The sequence below is a fragment of the Saccopteryx leptura genome, chromosome 1 (assembly GCF_036850995.1).
Source record: "Saccopteryx leptura isolate mSacLep1 chromosome 1, mSacLep1_pri_phased_curated, whole genome shotgun sequence".
Taxonomy (NCBI): domain Eukaryota; kingdom Metazoa; phylum Chordata; class Mammalia; order Chiroptera; family Emballonuridae; genus Saccopteryx; species Saccopteryx leptura.
In genome coordinates this window covers 258,559,071-258,574,504 of record NC_089503.1, presented here as the reverse complement: position 1 = coordinate 258,574,504, position 15,434 = coordinate 258,559,071, and the positions used below count along the sequence as shown (strand labels likewise).

General features: G+C 47.8%; 1 protein-coding gene across 1 annotated transcript in view; it reads left to right on the top strand.

The window, feature by feature from the left end:
- MED26 (mediator complex subunit 26) overlaps window positions 1–15,434 on the top strand; it is a 50,977-nt gene that overhangs the window by 16,459 nt on the left and 19,084 nt on the right. The gene's annotated exons all lie outside the window — the stretch shown is intronic.

The following is a 15,434-nucleotide window of genomic DNA, read 5'->3' as shown; positions in this document are numbered from 1 at the left end:
TGACACATTTCTAAAAACTCCCTAGAAGGGAAACAGAAAGAAGTTGGTTATAGAACAAAATCAAGGCTTGCAGAAGAAAGGAATCATTCTTTGGAAGAGGTGCTTGAGTTGGAACTCCCTTATTCCAATTCCTCTATACGCCATTGCAGATGGGGGTGATTGAAACAAATTTGTGCAAAATTGCCTTTAGAAGCATTATCCTTTCCGAATAGATAGTATACTTGGAACTAACAATTCCAAGATCTCAGACATCATCAGACAGAGATATCTCAATGTTTTTAACAATTAGAAAATACACCTTTTACTCAAACATGTGGGAGGAATGGTATTGGCAGGTAATTAAGACTGGGCCTAACTCCCACCTCACCCCCTTCAACCCACACCACTCTACCCTACTGGCAGGATCCAACAGCTACTTCATACTTTACCCTTTTGGAAATTATGTAGCAAGAAGTATAGCCATGCTTATATCCTTTGATCTAGTTGTTTTACTCTGGAAGTTAATAATGTTAATGGATATATTTACATAATAATCCCTGTTAATGTCATTAATTAAACAGAAGTCAAAAGCTTAGGAAGCACAGTACATCCATAGGGATGGATAGCATAAAGGTATGAAAAATGATTCTGAGGCTCTGTAGAAAAATGGACAAACTTTGCCATGAAATTAAATAGTTTAAAAAAAATAGAGAAAAAAAAGTAGACTGCTTTACCCTGAAGGGCACTTTAGAACTATTGAGAGCACTCAGGTGTGGAGGGGATCGTAGGGCCTCTGTGCTGTAGCCAGTGAGAGGAAGGAGGAGGAGAGGGAGGAGTATTTCCTCTGTGTGTTTCTGGGAGGTTCAGAGCAGAGGTGTGCAACACTTTGCTCCAGGACCAGTTCTCCAGTCGTGGACCCACCTCTTCATGCTCTCAGGATTGGGGTCCAGTCCACCAGGACTGTAAGTCATAGTGGCTATATTGGCAAAATGTAAGTTCTCCATTCATCATCTTTTCTCCAGCTCTAGTCTAAGCCTGATTATCTTCCTCTGGGAAAACTTCCCTCTTGTCCCTTCCAAATCAGTATCATACCACCTTGTCACTTAAGACCCTATTCACGCCTGACCAGGCAGTGGTGCAGTGGATAAAGCGTCGGACTGGGATGCAGAGGACCCAGGTTCGAGACTCCGAGGTCGCCAGCTTGAGCGTGGGCTCATCTGGTTTGAGCAAAAGCCCACCAGCTTGAACCCAAGGTCTCTGGCTCCAGCAAGGGGCTACTTGGTCTGCTGAAAGCCTGCCCGTAGTCAAGGCACATATGAAAAAGCAATCAATGAACAAGGTGTTGCAACGTGCAATGAAAAACTAATGATTGATGCTTCTCATCTCTCTCCGTTCCTGTCTGTCCCTGTCTATCCCTCTCTCTGACTCACTCTCTGTCTCTGTAAAAAAAACGCAAAAAAACAAAACAAAACAAAAAACCCTAATCACTTAGAATAGACATCCCCATTCCTTATGTCATGATCCACGGATGCTCTGTGACTGGGGCCTTGCTTTCCTTTCCTATCTCAATTTACACTTCCTTTCCCTCATTCATGACTGTCCAGGCTCCCTCCTCGCATCTGTCACCACCAGACTCCTTCAGGACTCTCCTAGCCACCCACTGTAAAGAGCCCTGTCCCTCCCTGCTACCACCCTGACTCAGTTCTTTCATGTCATGGCACACTAGGAGATTATGATGTCCAGTCAGTGGCCTGGGAAACTGGAAGTGGGACTGGAGGGAAAGACAGGAACATTACATTTTTTCAGTATAATTATAAGAAAATTAAAGTGCAAAGTGTTAGGGAATGTATTAACTGAATTTGTATTGACTATTAAGTAACATTATTGTTTTATACAAAGGGGTGCTGTGTCAGTGAACATAATTTTTATATGTTAGGCTAGGTTTTGCTTGACTGGTAATCAGTGTGGAAAAATTCTGTTTGCATGTGGAGATGATAAAACCTAGAACCGTTTTTAGTAAACATTTAGAATTTTTAATTAATGTTGGCATTTCTAAAGAATCCAGGTTCTTTTATATGTGATGTTGAAATACAGTAATGCAAATAGATTCTAGTTTCATTGAAACATTATTTCAAGTACTTTGAAATAATGAAGAACTCTAATTTATTGTGTAGTGTGCCAGTAAATGTTTCTAGAGGAAAAAGTATGCATATACATACATACAAAGTTTATAAATTTTACTGATACAGTTTACAAATAATGAAATGCATGACACTTGTTAATTCCATGTAGCCAGTTGTTTCAGTAGTTTGCTTTTGTTAATTGTTGCTGAACTTCTGTATCTATGTTCAACTTATGAGTATAGTTCTGACTTGAAGATCAATTAATATTTTTGTTTATGTTAATGAGTTAAGTGATGTCTTTGCTGAATCAGGTAGTTTTCAAATACTAGAAGAATATTTCCTCAGTTATGTTATTCCTAATGTAATGGCTACAGGCTTGACACACTGTTAAGTTTAATCTGCGTTAACATTTTCTCCATCACTCTCTTAAATCTAAACCCCAGGGGTTGACATATAAATAAAAACCTCTTTCTGTAAAGGTTTAGATAGTATTTTTGGCCATACAGTGTCTGTCATAACTCTGCCTTTATTTATACCACAGAAGCATACATAGACAGTATGAAAATGAATGGATGTGGCTGTGTTCCAATAAAACTTTATTTGCATGGTTTATTTTATATTATGTGAATTTCACCTCAGTGAAATTTGTTTACAAAAATAGGCATTGGTCTGTATAGAGCCCACCAATCTGACAATAAATCAAGCCCTGATTTGTATTGTAGTGTTTGTCAATTTCTATGGTCTAAATCAGTGGTAGTCAACCTGGTCCCTACTGCCCACTAGTGGGCGTTCCAGCTTCCATGGTGGGCGGTAGTGGAGCAACCAAAGTATAAATATATAAAAAGATAGATTTAACTATAGTAAGTTGTTTTATAAAGATTTATTCTGCCAAATTTAGCGAAAATCCGACAAAGTACTTGGTAAGTAATTATTATATGCTTTAACTTGCTGTAACTCTGCTTTATAAATTTTATAAAGTTACTTCCCTACTTTATAAATCACCGTTACTGTGGAACCAGTGGGCGATTAGAAAATCTTACTACTAACAGAGATACAAAAGTGGGTGGTAGGTATAAAAAGGTTGACTACCCCTGGTCTAAATACTTCCACTGAGGCTAATTTCAAGCCACTAACATGATGTCATGAAAAGATTTACTAACATGATGTCATGAAAAGATTTCTGACAGTTAATCCCTGGACTTTCATGGGCTGGTATGAGCTGGCCCCAGCACATTCCTGGATGGAGTCTCTAACCCAGACAGCTTGGACCCTGGTGCAGGGTACAGCAGCCCCAGGAGAGCAGAAGTATTGGTGTGTTTTCAGTTGGAGATCTGGGCTGCAGGCCACAGGCTCCTTTTCAGAGATGGCCTCAGGGCCTTTGCTGCTGGCTGTTGAAAGGTTCTCCTAGTTTTGGGGGGCGTGCTAGGAACCACTCAAGTGTACATGATGAGCCAGCTGTCCTGAATGTGGGACAGAACCACTGTGCTCTAGATCCTTGGCTGCCCATGCTCTATGTGGCTCTGCAGCTGAGGTGACCACCTCTCCTGGGCCAGTGGTTGGGAGGAAGCCTTTCTCTCACATGCCGCATATTTTCTTCAAAGCTTTCTGGATAGTCACTTGTTCTGTTCGCTTGTCTTCCTGACTTTCTCCTCAGCATATGTACAATACATATTTATTTTCCCAGTAACTAAATAGTTGTTAAATGAACTCTTAAGTCTGTTCTCTGCTGGTTGCAGTGTGCTGTCTGGATGGCTTTGGGCTCCCTTGTCCAAGGTTTTCCTAATGTTAGAGACAAGTGTTTCCTCTCAATGTGTGTGTATATGTGTGTGTGTGCGCGCATGTCACCCACCCCACTGGAAACTTGAGCAGCTTCATCCTCTGACTGCATTCTCCTTACAGATTGAAAAGTCACTGTTGCTTACCTCACCACTGGTTCATAAAAATTGCTTCAGAGCGTTGTCCCAATACACCAAGGTTGTGGGTTCAATCCCCAGTCAGGGCACATACCAAAACCAACCAATGAATGCATAAATTGAACAACAAAATAATGTTTCTGTCTCCCCCGTCTCCATTCTTCTCTTGCTAACTCAATAATTTTTTTAAGAAATTACTTTAGATCTCAGCATAGCTAATGCCATAATTGTTTCTGCCCTCTCCCCGCAAAAAGGAAAGAATGGGCCCTGGCCGGTTGGCTCAGCGGTAGAGCGTCGGCCTGGCATGCGGGGGACCCGGGTTCGATTCCCGGCCAGGGCACATAGGAGAAGTGCCCATTTGCTTCTCCACCCCCCCCCCTCCTTCCTCTCTGTCTCTCTTCCCCTCCCACAGCCAAGGCTCCAATGGAGCAAAGATGGCCCGGGAGCTGGGGATGGCTCCTTGACCTCTGCCCCAGGCGCTAGAGTGGCTCTGGTCGCGGCAGAGCGATGCCCCGGAGGGGCAGAGCATCGCCCCTGGTGGGCGTGCTGGATGGATCCCGGTTGGGCGCATGTGGGAGTCTGACTGTTTCTCCCCGTTTCCAGCTTCAGAAAAATACAAAAAAAAAAAAAAAAAGGAAAGAATGAAGTTCACACCCATTGCATCTTGAGGTAGCTGTACTGACCATGTGAGGCTTATTCATGGCCGGCCGTCCAGTTTGTGGGGAGTCCAGAGTCTCAGTGGCCTCTCCCCCGCCAGCCATGATGTTTAGAATTGCCGCTTTACTTAGAGTCATATTGCTAGTCAGTGAGCTGGAAGGACTGGCCAAGCATGTTTGCTTGTTTTATTTCTAATTTGATGAAGGCATTTGTAATTTTTGGGATCCAGGCTGAATGCCATCACATTATAATCTTATAGGGAGCAAGGAAATAGCAGTCTTGGAGAGGCCAACTTTGCAGCCTCCTGAAACGCCAGATGGGTGGAGCCCCAGTTTTGCTCTGAGCTGCCTAATTGGCTAGTAACCTAACACCCATGCCTTTACAGGAGGCGGAAGTGAAGAACTGTGTGAGCAAGTTAGGTAAGGAAGGAAGGAGGAGAGCTGACCTGACTGATAGATTTACTGAGAGTCCAATACCGTCCTGGCTGGATGGCTCGCTTGGCTGGAGCATTGTCTTGCAATGCACAGGAGGCTGGTTCAGTCCTTGGCTGGGGCACATACAGAAACAGATCAATGTTTCTGTCTCACTCTTACCCCCCTTCCTCTCTATGGACTCAATTAAAAAAATAAAATAAAATAAAAAATAGAAAAGAGAGTCCAATACCGTAAGACAGAGTGAAAGGGCACTTTGTTACTAAGGGCTCCATGCAGCCTTCAGATCTTCCTTTCTGAGGGGTTACCATTAACAGGATGAGCGCTTGGATAGTGTCAGGTGCCAGTGCCTTCTCATGGGCATCTTCCACCTTCCCCTTTCCCCCCTATGCCTTCAGCATACCTGTGCTTCCCGTCCATCATTCCTCTGAGCTTCTCACCTCCTTCAACTCTGCCAACTAGCACCAGCCTGGAGACCCAACTTCTGGCCTCTGCAACTTAGAGGTGTCCTCGTCCTGGTCCCTTCTGCTGTTGCTCTTGATACATGGGGAATATGTGAAGATAGCAGCTGTTGTGAGTTGCAAATGAGTGTGGCAAAGGCCACTGGAGTGTCCTGAACTTCCTTCCCATGGGGGTGTTAATCTGTCTGTATTAACATCCTTTTTTTTTTTTTTTTTTTTTTTTTTTTTATTTTTCTGAAGCTGGAAACGGGGAGAGACAGTCAGACAGACTCCCGCATGCGCCCAACTGGGATCCACCCAGCACGCCCACCAGGGGCGATGCTCTGCCCCTCCGGGGCATCGCTCTGTCGTGACCAGAGCCACTCTAGCGCCTGGGGCAGAGGCCAAGGAGCCATCCCCAGCGCCCGGGCCATCTTTGCTCCAATGGAGCCTCGGCTGCGGGAGGGGAAGAGAGAGACAGAGAGGAAGGAGAGGGGGAGGGGTGGAGAAGCAGATGGGCGCTTCTCCTGTGTGCCCTGGCCGGGAATCGAACCTGGGACTTCTGCACGCCAGGTCGACGCTCTACCACTGAGCCAACCGGCCAGGGCCCATTTTTCTTTTTTATTCACCTATGAATCCTTGCTTTCATTCTGAATATCCTGAAGGCCTCATTAAAGCCCTGCCCACACTGGTATCTTAAACTTTGTGTGAGCTGTCACCTTGGGCAAAATCTAATTTCTGATTCTCTTGCTTCTCGGTTATGGACTCTATAAAATGGGACAGTGTTCTTAAGTGATGGCGCAAGGTGTGTATTGGTCAGGTGTGTCAAGCAATGTAGCTGTGATTCTTTTCTTTCCCTGTCCTCAGAGCCAGAGCAACTTTTTTTTTTTTTTTTTTTTTGAGAGATGAGAATCATCAACTCATAGTTGTGTCACTTTAGTTATTCATTGATTGCTTCTCATGTGTGTCTTTACAGGGACTCAAGCTGAGCCAGTGACTTTGGGCTTCCAGCTGGCGAGCCTTGGCTCAAGCCAGATGAAACTGCATTCAAGCTGGTGACCTTGGGGTTTTGAACCTGGGACCTCAGTGTCCCAGGTCAGCGCTCTATCCACCGTGTCACCACCGGTCAGGCCAGAGCAGCTATTTCTTACTGTACTGACCAGGACCCCTCAAGTGAACAAAATACTGTTAAAAATCACATCAACAACAACAGGTGAAATGTGCGATCTGGCAAACCAGGCCTAGAGTCACACGTCACACACCAGTGTCCCTGTGTGCAGTCCCCTTAGATCCTTAGTCCCCTTTGTAGAACTGATTCCAGTGGCTCACTGTCCCCTATTTCCCCCAGACCCTTGGCCTATCTCAGCCTGCATATCTGGAGCTTCCCTTTGTGCTGTTTCTGCCTAAAATGTTTTGTTTTCTTTCTTTTTATTCTCGTTTTTTTTATCAGTACACAAATAGTAAATATACCCTCCTTCTTTAAAACTTGAGATGTTTGCCTGACGAGGCAGTGGCACAGTGGATACAGCATTGGACTGGGATGTGGAGGACCCAGGTTCTAAACTCCAAGGTCACCAGCTTGAGCGCGGGGTCGCTGGCTTGAGCATGGGATCATAGACGTGACCCATGGTCGCGGGCTTGAAGCGCAAGGTTGCTGGCTTGAGCTCAAGGTTTCTGGCTTGAGCAAGGGGTCACTGGCTCTGCTCTAGCCCCTGGTCAAGGCACATATGAGAAAGCAATCAGTGAACAACTAAGAATTGATGCCACAATGAAGAATTGATGCTTCTCATCTCTCTCCCTTCCTGTATGTCTGTCCCTCTCTCCATCTCTCTTTTTCAAAAAAAATAAAAACAAAAAACCTTTAAATATTTGACTTACAGCTAAGGCCCCTTTGGCCTCTGTGACGATGCAGTTTTTTTTATCCGTCTGGAGAGAACCAGTGTCATAGGTCTGGAGTACATCTTCTTTGCATGTAGAGATACATCCCAGAATTCTACGCATAGTTTTTTTTTGTATTTTTCTGAAGCTGGAAACGGGGAGAGACAGTCAGACAGACTCCCGCATGCGCCCGACCGCATGGGCCCGGCACACACACCAGGAGCAACGCTCTGCCCACCAGGGGGCGATGCTCTGCCTCTCTGGGGCGCCGCTCTGCCGCAACCAGAGCCACTCTAGCGCCTGGGGCAGAGGCCAAGGAGCCATCCCCAGCGCCCAGGCCATCTTTGCTCCAATGGAGCCTTGGCCGCGGGAGGGGAAGAGAGAGACAGAGAGGAAGGGGGGGGGGGTGGAGAAGCAAATGGGCGCTTCTCCCATGTGCCCTGGCCGGGAATCGAACCCGGGTCCCCCACACGCCAGGCCGACGCTCCACCGCTGAGCCAACCGGCCAGGGCCTCTACGCATAGTTTTAAAGTAAATTCTGGCACACATGTCTTACTTTGCAGCCAGTTTATTTCTCTCAGTGTCTCTCTGTTCTTGTTACATACAAGTCTAACTCAGTCCTTGAACTGCAGCATAATGTTCCATGATAGGAGCCGTTTCATTATTGTGGGGCTGGCTTCCAGAATTTTGCCAATACAATGATGCTTTTTAAATACTTTGTTGATTCTCTGCTTGAGTAGTAGGTCTGTCAGTGAAATTGTGGAATGGTGGTTTTTACAGTGGCAGATATGGAAGGGCACCTTCATGCGTGCCTCCTGCTCTTCACAACTCTGCTTAGAGCTGGTGCTCGAAGGCTGGGGGACAAGGAAAAGCAGCGTCACACTCCAACTGTGGGGTTCTGCCAGCACTACCTGGAGCTTCACTAGGCAAGAGACCTTCTGGAATGCCTTGGTACTGCCTATCCCTTCCCTGTCTTAAAAACTGAGTTTAGGTGTGTAAAGGATAGTGCAGGTGGAGCTGGTTTTGGCTCCAGAGGCCTGCTGGACCTACCATGAGAGCAGAGCCTCAGGACACTGGAGGACACCTGTCCTAGGTAACCACAGGCAGCCACTGTTAGGTCCTTCCTGCTTAACAGTGTAAGCAGGAGACTGTGGAGTTTCATTGCCCTGGAGCACGATCACATCTGCGGTAGCAGGAGTCCTGAGAGACAGCGAGTGCAGTGATTCCTATTGACAGAGTAGGACCCCCATCTGGCTAGCACTTGACTATGTGCTGGGCAGATTCTTACACAGTCCCACAGGGAAGCAGTTGCCGTCCTTATCTTAGAAACATGGAAGGGGCCCAGGGTGGTGCCTTGCTCCAGCAGGAGGTTCTGGGCTCCAAGTCCAGCCTCTTTCACCTTTGGCTGCCCCATTCATTTGCACAGTGGTGCTTGTCAGCCACAGTGCTGGGTGGGCACAAGCATGGTGACAGGATGACAAGGTACATAGTGGCTCTGTGCAGGAAAAAGGGATGCTGGTGGATGAGGTGGGTGGAACAGCAAAAAAGGGGCACCTGAGGGCTGCTTGAGGGAGGGCAGTCCAGGCAGAAGGACCTCTGGGAGCTCAGGCATGCAGAGGCTTCTTCTAATAGGGCTCCGGAGCTATTTTGAATTGAACTTGGAAAGGATGGTTGTGGAGCTGGGGGTGGGCTGGTTTGGGAATGTGGCATTCAGGTGGGACTACTGCTGCCCCAGTCTTGGTGAGTGGAGAGAAGCTGGGTATGCCAATCTTGGAATCCATTCAGTCATGATTGAGGGGAGAGGCTGTTGGGGATGGCATCTGGTTCGAGACAGTATTGGGTATGAGATGTACCTCTGCCCACATCTGAGTGCTCAAGATTACTGTGAGGAGGAGCAAGGGGTCCCTTTGATATTTCAGTGTCTCTGAGTCAGGCTGAGTCTTCCAGTTGGCACATTTGTTTTTCTTCGTGGTTGATGATGTACCGGTGCCTCTCAAAGTGGGTGAAACACAGTGATCCACAGGAAGTCCCTTGCTCAGAACCTTGTGAAGTGAACGAGGTAGGAGGCACACATCAGTAAGACGGCCAGATGGGCTCCCTGGCATCCAGTTGCAGGCTCTCCCCTCCTACCCTGTCCCCTTTCCTCAGGCAGGCCTCACTGCCTGCTGTCTTCAGTGACCACTCTACCCTTCGTTCTGCCAATGGCTTCTCAAGTCCAATGTGGTAGACTCCACAACTCGTGTCCCTGGGTTCTCCCTGCCTTATTGTGCCCCTTTGTCCCATACCCAACTGTCCTGTCCCTCACCATCTTGCTCCTTGGAGTTGGCCAGCACTTACACATTTGTCTCTTTGCCTCAGCTGTGAGTTCTCCACCAGGTAGTTAGATCCAGCTATTTAAAACTGCAATCTGTGCCATTCCCTGCTCTGAACACGGCCCAGGATCCATTCCATGGCCTGTCGTGGCTTCCTCCCACTCTCCTCTGATGTTCTTTGCACTTGCTGTGCCTCCAACCTGGCTTGTCCTCACTGTCTTGGTCTGGTTTTCAGACTCTGATCTCTTCAGGCCTCCTCAGAGACACCTTTCATCCCCTTCCTCAGAAGCCCCAGAACATTGAATATCCTTTGGCTTCCCCAGCGTACACTGTTTGAAGTTCCCTCATCACAGCCTGCTCACCCAGCCAAGTCTGGAGCCTCTTCAAGGCTACAGCTGTACCTTATCTACATTTCTGTGTGAGGCAGTTGAGCATACAGTGAAGAGCCAGTGCTCAGGAGCAAGGTTGTCTGGGCCCCAGACCCAGCTGGTGGCTTCTGGCAGATTAGGTGACTTCTATACCTTACCTTCTTCCCTGTAAAAGAGGGTTGATAGAGCACAGTGTGTCAGGTGAGCTACATGTAAGACTTTCTTAACAAATAAACGTGCCGATTGACCTTGCTGAAGCCATTAAAAAACCCAACTCTTTTTTTCCTAGTGCATCTTTCAGCCAAGCTTTGAAAGCAGACAGGGCCTGTAAGCATATCACTGGAAGGAAAGTTACTGCCCTGGGAGTGGAGTGATGTCTGCTGTCTTTTCACTCAGCCTAGTCAAAGTCCAGGGTTATAACAAGAGAGGGCAGGAGCAGAGTCAGTGCTTTGACAAGCACTAGTAGTCTCTCTCCAGTCCTCAGCACACCTGTGAGCTGATGGCACTGTCTTGGGGTACAGATGAGGCCTTTGGCTCAGGGGAAGGGAAATGACTCTCCCACTGCAGGGTGCTGTAATATATCCCCGTTTCCAACCTGAGGCTGGCAGGACAGGGAAGCAGTGCCAGCAACACATGGAGGGGCTTTGGGTACATATGCTTCTGCCAGGGGAGTCGGATGAACTCGGGACACTCTTCAGGATGTCCCGAGATGGGAATCACAGCCCAACTCAGCCCTCCACTGTTATTTTCCAAGGCATCCTAGATTCCACAAAGTAAACTGAGCTCCCAAACCCATATTGCCAACATAGGCGGCCTCTGCATATCTCTTCCTCCTTGCCTTACTGCCCCTTGACCCCCCTCTGTCCTTTGTCTGTGCATGCCCCATTCTTCCTTCTGGAGCACCATTCTTGGACACTCATCTGTCTCCACCACCAGGATAGAGCTCTGTGAGCCAGGGCTTGAGTTTCCCTGCCACTCCTTAAGGAGGCTCCAACCAGAGTCCCAGAGGAACAGGTAAGAGCAAGAAGATCTCCTAGTCAGGAAGGAGTTTGCCAGAAGTGGAAATGCTGCAGTCTCTGAGGGGTTCTTCTTTGTCCGCACCATAATGTATTTAGGGTAGAAAAAATAGTATTTAGGGCAGCATGGCTTTGCTCCGTCCTCCAGTTATAGCCCACACATCTACTTCCTGCAGGCCTGGTGGAGACACCATGCATCTATTTTCAGTCTTTCTGTGAGATGAGCATGGCATCTGTTGGGAGGTGCAGAGAGATTCAAACTAATCTGTGAGTTGAAGAGACTGCCAGTACATCACATGCAGGCTGTGGGCGAGGGTCTGAGTGTTACCTGTCATGCAAAAGGAGTTTTACTAGCTTGGAGGGGATTCTATTTCAGTTTGATATCTATGCATTTATTTTAATGGCATCAGAATAAATATAATCTGCTCCTTAAAGCCTGGGCACTGTTGCTTAAGAGTAAAGTGGGAAAATGCTAACTTTCAGCTGGCATTTGGAGCCCTGGCCTGACAGTACCCTTCCCCAAGGATTCAGCATCTGGGGTTGTGTGTCCCTCATGTGGGGGAGGAGGAATCAGGAAGTTTGAGTGGGACCCAGGATTCGTTACCAGTTTTCCCAGTCAGTGCTGCATTTTTTTTTATTACTTTTGTTTTACTTATTGTAGCTGTTAGCTTTATATTCAGTAACATTATTATGGTTACTGGTGAAATTTTTTATTATATTTGATTTGTCATCTTGGCACATTTTCTACCTTCCAGTTAGTCTTAATGCTTATTATAGATGATGGGCATGGCCCAGCAGGCCTGATGGGCCAGTGTCAGAAGTGAGGTTGTCTTTGTCAGTGTTTCAGATACCCCAGGAGCTGTGGACCTGTGGGGTTGCAGGGTAGCAAGTGAGATGCTCAGCTCTGGAGCAGCTCAGAAGACTGGGATTGTTGGCCAGTGCCATGCAACTTGAACAGTTCAGCAGCCATCAGAGGGTATGCAGGGGATAACTGTTAATGTGGCTTCTTCATAGTGACAAGTTTTGTGGATTTTATTTGCTATGTTGGAGGAGAGAGTAAAACATGGTTCTGGACCCGTGGACAGAACCATGCTTCCAGCAGATCCTGCAGGGTTAATGAGGACGGTAAGGGATGTGTGTGAAGCAGGCCAGGCCGTTACCACTTTTTCCCCAGAACCCATGTGGGACCTGGCCAAAAGAAATAGTTCGTGTTTGGATGGAGCTGAGGCTGGGACAGTACTGGGCCCTAGGAGCTCCAAGGAGGCAGCCTTGAAACAGCCTCGAAAGTGGCAGTTTGGCGATGCTGTGGGAATGCGAGGCAGACAATGACAGAGAGGCACCAAGCAGCCTACAGTTGTGGGCACCTCTCTGTGCCAGTGGGAACCCGGGGCAGGAGAGGGCAGACTCAGAGATAGCACTGAGTGTACTTTCCCTACGGTTTTCCTGTGTCCATTTTTGATAATGAGCTTGTCCCAACACTTGCTCACATGTGATTTGTCTCAGATGGTTGTTTCGGTTGTTTCAATTTCTTACCTTAAGTATTATGGACATTGCCCTGGCTGGTTGGCTCAGTGGTAGAGCGTCGGCCTGGCGTGCAGAAGTCCCGGGTTCGATTCCCGGCCAGGGCACACAAGAGAAGCGCCCATCTGCTTCTCCACCCCTCCCCCTCTCCTTCCTCTCTGTCTCTCTTCCCCTCCTGCAGCCGAGGCTCCATTGGAGCAAAGATGACCCGGGCGCTGGGTATGGCTCCTTGGCCTCTGCCCCAGGCGCTAGAGTGGCTCTGGTCGCGACAGAGCGACGCCCCCTGGTGGGCGTGCCGGGTGGATACCGGTTGGGCGCATGCAGGAGTCTGTCTGACTGTCTCTCCCCGTTTCCAGCTTCAGAAAAATACAAAAAAAAAAAAATGTTTTATGGACATTAAATAATAGTGGGAAGCTGGCTTCTTACCACCAAGAGATGCTGCCAGAATATACTAGTGGAAATGGAGATGTTGGTGACTTTGTTATTCTGGAATGCAGTTTATAATGGGGCAGCACGAGATCCCTTAGATTGGGAGTCAGACAGGTGTGAGTTCAGATCCTGCCTCACCTGGTCTGGCCTCGGACAAGTTCTTTTCCTGAATATTTGGAAACACCCTGGCATACCCATTCCAAGTTGGGGATAGATGACAAGGGCAGGATAACAGACACTTTTGCCAGATAGGTGTTTCTATCTATCTTTCTCCCTTTGGTAACAGGGTCATTGCCCTGTGCTATCCAGGAGTTTTAAAAAGTTGAGATAGTACCAGTTGCCATTAAAAGTGTTTAGAATCGTGGGGCAAAATTTAACTTTGGAAATTTGTCCCTAAATAAAAAAAGAGGGAGTTGTATGTTTGAACATATTCATTGCATCAGTAGTTGTAGTAGGAGAACTCAGAAGGAAGTGGAATGTCCAGCATAATAGAAGTCAAGGAAATTATGATAGATTGATGGAACATTTAGCTGTTTAAACAAGATCATTATGAAGATTATGTAGCAATAGGAAGAGGAAAAGTGTTCAGTGAAAAAGAACAGTATCGCCTGACCAGGCAGTGGCGCAGTGGATAGAGCGTCGGACTGGGATGCAGAGGACCCAGGTTCGAGACCCCGAGGTCGCCAGCTTGAGCGCGGGCTCATCTGGTTTGAGCAAGAGCCCACGAGCTTGAACCCAAGGTCGCTGGCTCCAGCAAGGGGTTGCTCAGTCTGCTGGAGGCCCGCGGTCAAGGCACATGTGAGAAATCAATCAATGAACAACTAAGGTGTTGCAACGCGCAGTGAAAAACTAATGATTGATGCTTCTCATCTTTCTCCATTCCTGTCAGTCTGTCCCTGTAAGAACAGTATCTACAATGTAGTTTCAACTACATAATTTTTGCAGCCTCTGAACAAGGGTGGGAAAGTCACACAGGGAAACATCATGGCTCAGGCTGGTGGGGGTGCAAGGGACTTAGGAGAGACAGTGCCTCAGGGCTTTTTGCCTTTGGGGTCAGACCTGAGCTGTGAAGTTCCCATTGGCATGCTTCCTGGGGCTATTGGAGTTCAGGAGATCACACATGTAGCAACAATAGTGGCTCAGTAGATGCTCTGAGAGGAGGATAGGGCAGTGTTTCACATGGTCAGGGAGGGGAGCCTAGGCACGACCAAGCCCTGGGTCCCCCTTGGTGTACCCACTGAGTGCCATGTTACACTCCATTAAGAAGTTAGTATGTAGGCATGTACTGTCTGAGCACTTGGGTGAGAGGTGAGCTGAGGCCCACTATATCCAATGTTTGAAATCAGGGTCCAAAGAAGAGACACCTAGTGGGGTTAGTGTGGGTTCGGTTAATTAGAGGTGCAGTATCTGTGTGAGGTGAGAGAGAAGAGTTCGCTCAGTCTTAGGCTCATCTGCTTAAAGGGTGCTGCTGCTGTTCTTGGGGCAGGAGCCTTATAGGAACAAAGTCAGAGGTGTTGGCCATTGGTCTGGGACACCCCAAATGCCTTTGAGATGTGGAAGAAGAACCACCAGGTGGGCAGTGGGGTCCAGAGGCCGTACCTGGGCCTGTGATGCAGACATGGCACTGCCTGAGGTGGAACTATGGAGTAATAGTGGAGAAGTGGAGGGAGAAAAGGGAAGGATCTGGAGTTGGGGCTCCAGGAGGAAGGAGCAGTCCTGGGTCCTAGGAGCTGCTCTGAGAGATAGGGCTGAGGTGTCTGGGCCGAGCTCTTTTGGTGGGATGACAGGTAGAGATTTGCAGCCAGCTTAACCTTCTCTTTGTCACATTGATGTAGGCCTTCTCTCCTGGTCACACTGCTGCTTTTCTCTTGTGTTTGGTATCATCTATATAGCAAGGATCAGAAGGGAAAAATAGTAACTCAAGAAAATACATTTTGCCTGACCAGGCGGTAGCACAGTGGATAGAGGGTCAGTCTGGGATGCTGCGGACCCAGCTTTGAAACCAAGCGTGGGATCATAGACACGACCCCATGGTCGCTGGCTTGAGCAAGGGGTCACTAGCTCAGCTGGAGCCCCCCGGTCAAGGAACATACAAGAAAGCAATCAGTGAACAACTAAGGTGCTGCAACCACAAGCTGATGCTTCTCCTCTCTCTCCCTTCCTTCTCTCTGTCCCTGTCTGTTCTCCGCCCCCGCCCTCCCCAAGTAAGTCTGCCAAATTCCAAGAGCACTAAGATTTTCCTGCTGTTTTCTTGTAGATGTTCTATAGCTTTAACTCTTATTTATTTTTTATTTAAGTGAGAGGAAGGAGACAGAAAGACTCCGGCATGCGCCCCAACTGGGACCCACCTGGCAACCAACCCCCATC